Source organism: Nipponia nippon, unplaced genomic scaffold (assembly GCF_047370975.1).
Source record: "Nipponia nippon isolate SJK-2023a ecotype South Korea unplaced genomic scaffold, ASM4737097v1 scaffold_5, whole genome shotgun sequence".
Lineage (NCBI taxonomy): Eukaryota > Metazoa > Chordata > Aves > Pelecaniformes > Threskiornithidae > Nipponia > Nipponia nippon.
In genome coordinates, this window is record NW_028262369.1 from 19,925,178 (window position 1) to 19,937,235 (window position 12,058).

The window sequence follows — 12,058 nt, forward strand, 5'->3', positions numbered from 1 at the left end:
CTGTAAAAGGACAGTGATTTTTTTTTTTTTAAAAAGTACAAAAGTTTAAATGTGAGTTTTGTGATTGTGAGGCTTTGTCATTTGCAAAGTGATAGTACAACCGCATATAATTTTTAAAAATAAAAACATTTGTCTCTGAAGCTTTCCTTAGTCATCCAGAATTCCAATTCTATGACTGTAGAATAGAATGCAGAAGCAAACATCTGCCAAAAAATAGTTATTAAATGAATATGTTATTTATATGCCAAACAGCATAAAAAAATGTAACTGAGGGTCGTTAAAAGAAACTTGTCGCGTGTGGGCTTCCTAATTATTATTTCAGGCTCCATAAGCTGGGTGCTATCAGGGTTTACAATCCTTTTATAAGGGCTATCTTAGGATGAAGTTCTCCTTAGCTCTTACTCAAAGATAGCCTAAATTAAATTAATATCCAGTTGATCTGTTTTCTACAATATGTGATTTTAAGAAATCCAAGTAGGGTCATAAACCAAAAAGTTCAGAAACTATTGCTCCAGGATTTTGTAATACTTTGTAACTTATTTCACGTGTTCACTCTTTCTTGACATAATAGCAAGAATTTTGGATATTTGCAGATTCAACTCAAACTAAGCATAAACCCTTTCATGTTTTTCATATGAAGTCCTTAATATCTACTTAACTGTGAGCTACTATCTTCCGTTGAAAATACACTCACTGCCAATATATGCACTAGTTTTTCTTAATTTGCAATTGCATACACTTTTCTGCCAAAGTTTTCCATTTTTTTCTATAGTCATCCTTTCCAAAACTTCCTCTCTTGAATAATATTCCTAATATGCTGGTCCACACTTGGCTAGCAACCTAGTCAAGAATAAGACATAACTGATACATAGATTTGTCAATAATATTTCTTGCTTCTTTTTTTTTTCTCATTATTTCCAGTTTATTCTAAGTTCAGCTTCAAACCATGAGATGTAATATCCCTCATCTACAAGATGAGGGGGAAGAGCTAAACACCAAGAATCTTTCTTGATGTTTATCAGTTAAAAATGACTTAACTGTGCTAACAGCAAGTTTGGTGAGGCTAGTAATTGTTGGGTGTCCCTCTTGTAATCTGGAGTTGCTTTTGTCTGTTTATTTTTAAATCAAGATTCAAGTTCTAAAATGTACGAATTTGAAAGGTTGCATGGTTCATGTGGTACAGAATGATGGCAAAGACTCTTAAGTGTTTGGTAATAGAAAGAGTACCTTTAAACCTTCCCGCCCCGCTGCCAGCCACTAACAATGGGATCAGACAGTCACAGTGAAATTTGACCCAGAATGTAGCTGAGACAGAATTCAGAGCTTCTGTCCTCTCTTTGGCTTCAATTGATGAAACACTGACATTTGAAATTGTTCATTTCTTAGCTTTAGCTTCTCATAAGACTCTTTAAAGGAACCAGTATCATAACGACTGAATAATTTTCCCCACTAACTTGATGCAGCTAACATACATATATATATATATATATATATAAAAGAAGGCTCAGAAAAACTGATATTAAAGAAGAGGGAACTAAGAGGCTCCTATAGAAAACAAACTTTTTAGCACTATTATCTTCCCTTGTAGTTTATTCTTGAAATCAGCCAGTAGGTTCTGGGGGAAAAAAAAAAAATCACTCCATTGTAAAAGGCCAGAGAGAGAATGTACGTGACTGACTAAATGTTTTGATAAGGTTGTACAATGAAATATTCAAACGTTTTAAAGCTTCAGTGCCATTTTTTATTTTTAATACAAAAGACTTCATCTCCCAGAGTTTTTAATACAAATAGGCTGGCTGGTTTTTTATGTGAGTTTTGATCTGTATTTTATGAGCTTCTCCACAATAAATTAAAAGGAAGAAATATTCTCAGCCACACAGTCTTGAAAACAGGAAAGAAATGTTCAGTAGCTGGGCTAACCAATACTTAGCTAAGAGATGAATTCTTTAGTCTTACTGAATTTAGTAAGGGTAACCACCAGGGCTACTACACTGCTGTGGTGATTTGTCGTCTAAACAGATGTTGCCACAATATATCAAAATGGGCCTGCATACGTACTAATTTTAGTGTGATTTTTTTAAAGCATGGCAAAATTATCTTAATCCACAGCTGCTATAAAGCAGTTTTCCTAGGAATATTAAATTGGGGTTAAATAGATACTGTTTTCTTAGCTTGCATTTTACCATAGTTCTGTTTGTAAGAGCTTCCCTCTGTAAATAAAAATAGGTTTCATTTCTAGGGTCCTCTGTCACTCAGCGTTACTGCTTTTTTTCTTCAACTTTAAAATCTACTATCAAAGAGCAATAGACCATAGTTATTAAACAACTGACATTGTTTCCAAACTGGAATTATTATTCAGCAACGCAATCTTGTTCTTAAGCTCCCAGCTTATTCCTCAACTCTCAGAATGGCACTTAAACCATCCTTGGTTTTATTCTTGCTTTTTATTTATGAAAAGACAGTGGTCACGTGGCAAAAAAAAAGTTTTGCAACTGACTTGCCTTTTTTTTAATGGCTACCTTTCTCACCTAAGTTTGTTCAGCAGATCACAATAAATAGTCTTTTTATGGAGACTCAAAGTAAAACCACACATGGGTCACTGTTTATGAGATGGTAAGGTTTACTATGAGCTAGGTCCAAAGAAGACTAAACACCATTTCAGAAACTCTTAAGCTAGCAACCACAGCTGGGACTACTGATTAAAGGATTTTAGGCAGGGGCCTTACAGGAGGATTTTCAAGAATGCCAGAGAGTAAATTTATAATTTTTGAGGGCAGAATTTTCAAAATCACTATCAAATCTATCACATACGTACTATAAATTTATAAAAGTTTTGTTTTAAAATCACCGTTCCTCACTGCTCCAGCTTCTTTCTCTTTGATAACTATAGTTCAACTGAATTCAAATTCCGTCAACCCCAACTCAGAAAGCTCGCAAGAATATTACATAATTGGATTAGCAAGAAGAGAAACAAATTTCCATCTGTAGATTCAGTGAAACAGCCCTGGTTTATCTCTCTTTAGTGACTATTACCTGTCCTCCCCAGAAACATACTAATGGTCAAATTTCAAACATATACAAAACGATCTCCCAGGCAATTCAAAGCCCAGGAGTTGCCCAGTGAAACTGGCACGTAATGCCTAAACTTGACATTGCTGCATTTCAGCCCCCCTAAAAATAGGCAGCATAGTTCTAATTTGAGTTATTTGCATAGAGCTACTCAGTTCCCATTAGCATACGCAGTGGGACGTGCACATCATCATCTGTCTTCTGAACAGCCTCTTGGGTGAATGGAACGTCACAGGGCCCAGGGGCACCAGGATGTGCAGCTGCAGTGGAGGTCGGTGTGTCATATACCCACAGCATCATTTAACACTGACTTAAGTAACGTCTTACAGTTTCTTTGTACCTTTTTTCTCATGATGCTGTGTTTGCGTTATTCTCAGATTCTCCATCGAACTTTTATCTTTCTTCTATTTTTCCTCTGGAATTTTCTAATTTATTTCATTTTTGCTTCTCTTATCATAACAATGTCTGTATTCTTGTTCATTTATTTGCCTTCAAGAATTCTGCTTAAATATTGCTTCAATTTGTGATGTCTATTCAGCACAACTAACACCGAGTTCTTTGCAAGACCGGCTGCACTGGAGCCTTGTCCAGCACTTAATATCCAGGGGCGCTTATAAAATATGTGTTGTACTTCATTTTGGTCTCAGACTTGAGGCTCATCACACTTGGAAAACTGACATGTAGAGAAAACACAGAGCAGCAGGTTGGCAGTTCTTGCAACAGGCAATTCTCATTTTTGTCTTGGATTTTTTTTTTTTAACAGATGAAAACCAGGCCAAATATAGATACAATAAAATTATTATCAGTTGATTTTATAAACTATTCCCAGCCCTGGAAAACTTTCAAAGCATTTTTTACATGTAACAAAATTCTTGGAATCTTACGCATAGATAGCAGAAGTTGCAAATTTTCTTGTGGCATTTATATCTCATGGCCCTTTTAACACATTGCAGTAATACAATTGGCAAGTTTTCAGAGCCTGCAAAAACTCATATTCCATGCATAATCATTTATATCAGGACTTGGGAGATCTGCAACAGCAAAAATATTAACGCCATGTCTCCTACTTTCATCTAAATTTTCTTTAACAAAATCCCCTATCTAGCTCTTCCCATTGTCAAGATACGCTTTGTTACTGCTTCATCTTTAAAATCTGTGAATGTTAAGTGTTGGAAAGCACTATGGCCTTTAAAAATCAACGTATATTTGTGTTAAACTATTACATGATTCTAACTGCGAAAGTCTATGTAATCTACTTGTTTCATTTGTTACAGATGCATTCTGAAGTGTATTGATCCACTTTTTCTATAGCGTACAGAATGTCATACTATATAATGCTTGCAGTCTGAATGCATTATGTTATGACCACTAGTTGGAGACAAGAGACACTCATAACACAGAGATTGCCAGTACATAAACGTTCAGATCACCTTCAGCTATACCACAACAGCAAAAATCCAGAGATCCTTCAAGAAAAGAGTCCTGCCCATACCAAATATGAAAAAATACCTAGAAAGTTTTGAGGCACGTCCTATGCAAATCTTGGTGCATGAGGTACTATCTATACAGATAGTCTTTAACATACTGAAGATGTCTCAACCAAGCCTTGAATTGCAGCAATAAATCTGCTGTATTATAGTGCATATAACTCTTACAGTAAATTAGGGTTTTCTTAAATATTAGCATTATATTGCACATCACTAGCTGACAGAAGTCATAATCAAGATTTTCTTTTTCACTTTAATATTTACTTGACAGAAGGTTTGAATGATCACATACTAAGTCATCTGAATTTTTTCCCCAAAGTGTTATTGATATTAAAACGTAGTGGATTTTTTCCTTTCTCAGCCCCATCAGCTTCTTAGGGATCCCTGACATATTTCCAGTGGCTTGCATAACACATGCATTATTACCCAAACGGAGGAATTTCAACTGATATCCACCAGGAATCTCTGACTTCCCTTCACTAATTATCAACTTCTCCCATAGCGTGTAACATTACACATATGCATTTGCACATGCATAAACACACACAGACACAGAGTATCCGCTGTGTTGGGTAATATGAGCCTGCACATCTTCAGTGTCTACGTCTCTGAAAATGACCCTGAAAAAGTAAGCTAAGCCCATCCCTGTTTCTATATATAAAACTGTTTGTTTAATTGGTGGACTGCACCAAGAATAAATAATGAGGTAATTCTGAAGATCATTCCCAGAACAGTCAGCTAGGATTGTTTCTGCAAGTCAGAGCTATCTCCTCTCCTTTGTTGTTTTTTTTGTTGTTTTGTGTTGTTTTTTTTTTTAAATGGTTTCATTGTCTGAAGGTGATCAGCTTCTATCTAAATGCAATTTTAGAAACAGTACAATATTTCAAGCATGAAGCATTCTGCACATAAGTGAGGTTTTGGAGTGTTTGTTTACTGAATGTAAAAATTGTTAAAAGTTCAAACCCTAAAACTGGATCAAGGGTTCTAACCAGATTGGAGATGAAGTGCCTTCCACACAAAAAAGAGTGTAAGAGAGAGAAGGAGGGAGGGAGGGAGGGAGGGAGGAAGGGAGGGAGGAAGGAAGAAAGAGCTTTCAAGTACTGTCAGTCAATTAGTGAAGACTACCATCAATTTTTTTCCAAGATATTGTACAGATCATATTTACCTTGAGTAACAACAGTTTAAACTAGGAACTTAACTACAAATTTTATCTCAGAAAAAAAGATTTTTAAAAAGACTTAAACAAGTATAGTAATTCCTTTTTCAACTTTTTTTTAACTCTTTAGCTGGAACAGGTTATAAAGGTTTGATAATAATTAAAAAAATTCCCTTCTGCTTTTGCTTCTATTATATTTTGTTTTGTTTCTTCTAATGTGTCAGAAGTATACATGGCTCCTCTATGTCTGTGCACTAACAAATAGATAAGGTTGAAAGTAGCACAAAAAGTTCAGAGTTAAGTAAAATTACTGCACGGTAATGGGGTAGGCTTGCTTACAGGCTTGCTGGTGATTTCTTATATTAATACAATAATTGTCTTTTTTAATGACTCTGGACATAAGTGGAACTCATGTAACTTGACCTGTTGTGGTTGAAAGAATACAACCTCTAGTCAAATACCAAACAGACCCTATGAGGAGAGTACTGTGCCTGTTTGATAGATTATAAAATTAAGAGCTTAATTCTATGTTGTGGTTTAACCCCAGCCGGCAACTAAGCCCCACACAGCCGCTCGCTCATATCCCCCCAGTGGGATGGAAGAGAGAATGGGAAGAGTAAAAGTGAGAAAACTCATGGGTTGAGATAAAGACAGTTTAATAACTAAAGCAAAAGCCATGCATGCAAGCAAAGCAAAACAGGGAATTCATTCACTGCTTCCCATTGGCAGGCAGGTGTTCAGCCACTTCCAGGAAAGCAGGGCTCCATCACGTGTAACGGTTACTTGGGAAGACAAACACCATCGCTCCGAACATTCCCCCCTTCTTTCTTCTTCCCCCAGCTTTATATGCTGAGCATGATGTCATATGGTATGGAATAGCCCCTTGGGCCAGTCTGGGTCAGCTGTCCCAGCTGTGCCCCCTCCCAACTTCTTGTGCACCTGGCAGAGCATGGGAAGCTGAAAAGTCCTTGACTAGTGTAAGCACTACTTAGCAACAACTAAAACATCAGGGTGTTAGCAACATTATTCTCATACTAAATCCAAACTACAGTGCTATACCAGCTACTAAGAAGAAATTTTACTCTATCCCAGCTGAAACCAGGACATTCTGTCATGCACTTGGTGATGTATTTATTTTATCTCATAAATAGGGAGCCAAAAAAACTAAAGGCAAAGGGATATGCCCAAGCTGACTAGTCTATGATGAAGTGTGAAATTGAAACTAGCCACTGACTCATAGATCTGTTTATACCTTAAAAGTTGTACCCTTTGTATCACTTCACATGCTTTTTCACTTCTGAGATGCTGTTATTTATTACCAGTTTAAGGTAAAAGTCTTAATTTCAGTAAGTGTCTAGCACAAACTGAAGTTTCTCCTGATTCCTAGGAGTGATGCACTGATTCACCCTAAGCCAGTCTCAGCCACATGCAGAAATGTTCTGCCTCCTCCAGTATAGCTTTAGGACCCAATATGACACTTATCCTATGGCACTAACTCACCAATAAACCTTCCTAGAAGCCAGTTTCATCTTACCTTCTGGGCTGTCTCTAACTACCCTGTAGAGAGGAAAGCTGAGGATTAAGTGGTAGCATGGAGTCAAGAACCAAGAAGTTACTGTTTTGCTGCTAGACTTTTTCAGTTCAAGTCCTTGCTCAAAGAGTGAGTTTCAAATACCACAGAGAAATTCAGGCTGACAGGCAGGATCCAGCTCAGACCTAGAAAATCTGGATTTCTAAGCAACTGTAATTAGCTTGACCATTATTGTTAGGTTTACACTGCTTAAACTAGCAGATTCCAAAATAGGATCAGGGCCAAATCAGTTATGATCTGTTTTTATTTATCTAAAAGTCTCATGTGGCCTTAATTTGTTATTGAGTGTTAAGAAATAATGAATAAGTAGAAAGGATTATGAACACATGTTTGGCCTAGAGAGGAAGAGAGAATGCAGCCATAACTTCAACTTTGAAATGTCTTATTTCATCATAAGCTTAATTTTCAAAGCTGACATGGGGATTTTGGTACATAATGCCTCATTTTCAACTAATTGCGTCTTAACTGAACATCCAAACCTTCAATTTGGAAGCTTAAATTAGCAGCTCTATGATGAGGCTTTTTAAAATATGTGTAGATGCCAACTGGAGGATCTAGGCATCTTGTAAGTACTATATAAAATAGACTGAAATAGAAATGAGAACTCTAATCAACTTTAGCCAAGGAAGAGGGGAAACTGTGGGGAAGAAATATTTATGCAACCCAGGAAAGAGGAGCATAGAGTCTTTTCATCAGAGGAGACGTGTGTCCTATCCCCTCTTCTTACATTAACACTTTTTCTTTACCTCTTTGCATTTGAGAATATGTAAGAACCTACGCTTACTGCACCAGCTATCTATTATTTAATTGCTTAGCAGTTCTTACAATGTGCCTTTTTAGGAGTCAAAAGTCTTTCTTCAAATGCAGGCAAATAATCAATACACCAGACTACTTTATTCTAACTGTAAAAAAAAACCCAAAAGGCAAGAAAATAAATTCAAATTCCAGTAAACAAGATTATTTGCAAATAAAATAAATACTAAATTAGATATTCAATTATTTACAAATCAGCAGCTTATATTCTAGCTCTTTTTCATTTTATGAGACTGCATTATAAGAGTAATCAACCTAAGAAGAATTAGTATTTCCTAGGCCTTTTCCATTGCTTGTACAGGTGAAACTTCCTTCTGTAACTGTGCTTATTAACACCTGCTCTGCCTTTCAAGCTATCTGTTAACATGGGGAGAGCACAAAATTGTTGCTAACACTGAAGGATTTCCCATAGATACCAAAAATTAATTCATTTATATTGAAACAGCATTCAAATATCTAAATAGTTTCCAAACACAGTATACGTAACTGGGACTCACTGTACCCTTTATATGTAACAAGTAATACCTGTCTGCAATGTACTCGTATATCAGACTACTTGCTCATCAAGACTATCCCAATTTTTAGAATTACAAATCCACCTTAGTTCCCAATTAGCACTACGCCAAAGAGGGCTAAAATTCTTAATATGGGCCTGCACGATCTCCAAGAGAGCAGCACCGGCTTCTTTTCCTCACTGGAACCAATATTTGATCATGAATAGGTCACACCGCTGTACACTACTTGTCCATATCTCCCCACCACATATGGTTCAGAAAGTCCATAAGGTACAAACTGGTGGAGTCTGGGAATACATCATCCAGTCTTCCCTATGCATCCACTTTTTTGTCCAGTGTCAGAGAAATAGTATCAAGCAAGTCAGATCTCTGGTCCTCTGCAGCACGGCTATTCATATGTACATTAATTATAAAGTCATAATCAGCACTTTCATAACTCTACTTTTCATCCTGAATCTCTTAAAATAGAATCATGTAACAGAGACATGTACAGATTGCACTTCTTCCTAGCTGCACTTTTTTGTAACTCTGTAAAGCAGACAACCACCTGCCTCTGCTACATGAGATTATTATGGTAGTTGGCAAAAAAAAAGATGAAAACTTGAGGAACCCTGGATGCATTCTTTTAAACAATTACAGCATGTAATGTAAAGTATATCTTTCTTACAAATCATATAGCAAGATGATCTTCTTCACAGTGCATTCTTTCAGAAATTTTAAATATTCATTACTTTTATTAGTCCCTATTTACATATTGGTAAATGCTGTTCTACGTTCTTTATAAAAAGGATTATCTTTTCTGTTTGTTTCAATGAATTTATATGCCACTGAGGCATACAAGGAGGGAGGCAGTAACTTCTAAGCTTTGAAAACCCAAGTCTTTAAACATGCTTTTATTAAGTAATAAACATAATCAATGCATGATGACAGTCTTTACAAAAGAACTTCTTATCATTTGCTGGTTTATCCCTAACCAATATCTTGAATAATTCACCCTGAAGTTTTCTCAGCTCTGTACGTAGAGAAAACCAGTATCCCTACTTGAAAGTGCCTTGCTTTAGGGATAACAAGAAATAAAGAAAAATGTAACTTTTCTAAATAACTCCCACGCTATGTTTTGTCAAAACTACATTTTAAAAGTTGAAATTCACCCAGTGAAGAGTACAAACATCCCATCAAAGACTTTTTACACCTGTCAGGTAAGATTTCATCTGGTGGCATATACCAGTTAAATATGAATCCAAATCACTGCTTCCTTAACTATTTATGCAAATTAATTTTTCAGTTGGCTATGAGGTGCTTCTATTTTAAGCCTACCAAACTGATTAATGATGTGGTCAACATAAGTCTTGGTTCACACGGAAAGCATCTGCAGATAAATAAATCAAACACTACTTGCCAATTTATAATATTGTATTTATGCTTCCACCCTGTGCATGCTGAATGATGGCAGTGGCAAGTGAATCAAATGGGAACTTTACAGCTTCCCAAATGCCACAATCTGAGAATATTTCATTAGCAATATTTATAAAATAAATTTTTCAATATGGGTTCTGATTTATTTCCTAGGGAAAATCAAACTTAGAAAAAAAAGCAACCCTGTGCTCTTTGGAAGCATAAAAAAAGACATATGAAGTCAAACTGTTGGTGAACTAGGTGTGAGAAAAAGTTGCAGAGGAGGAGTTACAGCAAGGGTTGGTGGTGAATGGTACTAGTTGAGACAGAAGTGTGTGCTTAACAAAACAATCATCTACAGAAACGGCACAGTCTGTTGCCTCCTTCCTAGGACACCTTTGTGTCCTATTCCATATGGATCAGTACACGTTATGTACAGCATAGTGGCGCAGAGAATTGAAGAAGCCTGAGCTAGAGCTCTGCAGCTGAGTCACAGCTACATCAGCATGAGCATGGGTGATAATAAAACTGGGTTACACAACTGAGCCAGTCACATAGTCCTAATCCCAAGGAACAAGCAGAACAGGGACATGAAAAGGATGGTGCTTAAAAGGTAGGATGAACATGAATAATTAATTTTCAGGGAGTGCAAAATGATGTGATCACCTTCAGATTTTCCCCATCTGTTGCTAAGCAGCATTCTTTAGTCACAAGCTTTGACTTACAAAATGAACAGCAGCCTCCGCACATTTTGCTATTTTTACATTTTAAACTGTTCTTTTGCCAAGCTTTCATTATAACTATATTTCAAAATGCTCTAGAACAAAATCAGATGAGCTTATTGAGATATCTGCATCCCTTGGAAAAAGGTCTGTTACTACTTGGGACAAGTAGCCCATGGACTCTCCAGTCTCCAACAAAGAATTAGGAAAGCCTCCATCTCCCACGTACCAAAGTAAGTGCTTTTTGCCTCTCAGGCCTGAGCTTTACATGAGGCACTGAACTTGCATCATGGAAAAGGCAAGAGTATCATACATTTGGTTTTGTATATTCATTGTCAGTTTCAATCTGCATAAACAAAATCGCAGATTTTTTCCCGTGGTGGTGAATTGTATTAATTCTTTCAATCTGTACTAAGGATGTTGTTCCAATGATCAGACACCCATTCAAATGCTCTGGGCATTCTGACAAAAATTAAAATTAAATCAACTACCTCTCTGTGTGAGAAATTATCTCCCTCATTTAATTAAAAGTAAAGGGCTGGCTGCCAATGTTCCAAAACTAATACCAAACATCCCCACTGCAAACACCCTCTCCTTAAATGCTTTGATGCATGGCCAGAAATTTCAGAAATCCTTGTTCTTGAAGACCAAGAGAAGCAATTGACAAAGATTTCAGGATCTTTCACAAACTGTGGGCTACTAATAACCCACGCTTATCTCCCATGTGTCAGCAATTTAAACACTCCACACTGGTAACTCGGTTAAACAAAATGAGTAATCATTTTAAAGTGTGAATTGACCATCAGCTCCATCTTCATGAAATGAACAAATTCTGAAGCGGAATAACATTGGCGGTCCTGTGGAGTAGGTGGCCTGGAGCAGAAGATGCCTTCCAAGGAGAGAAAAGACATATTCAATAGTTACAGCAGGTCTTTTCCTACATTTCTACAGAAAAGGCAGAAGGTTTTTGCAAGGTCTGCTAAACCGGCACCAAGGTGATAAATTATACTGTTTTCTTGCTCATATCTCTACTGGATGGCAGTAAATAAGACTATAGCTACCATCATTAGAGCTTCTTTGGTTTTTTGATTTTTTTTTTCCCCCCACTGGCAAGAGACTGACTAGAGATTCCGGAGTCCTCTGCTGAACCACAGAATATATCTTCAGCTCTCTAGAGAAATCTTTCCCAAAGGCATATCCCAAAAGCTTCCCAAGTGTCCCTGGCTAACCATAGCAGCCTTTAGAGCCACGCAGCTAACAACTGCTTCCCATACTGCCACTGGCCCAAATTCATGCACATAGTCTACGTC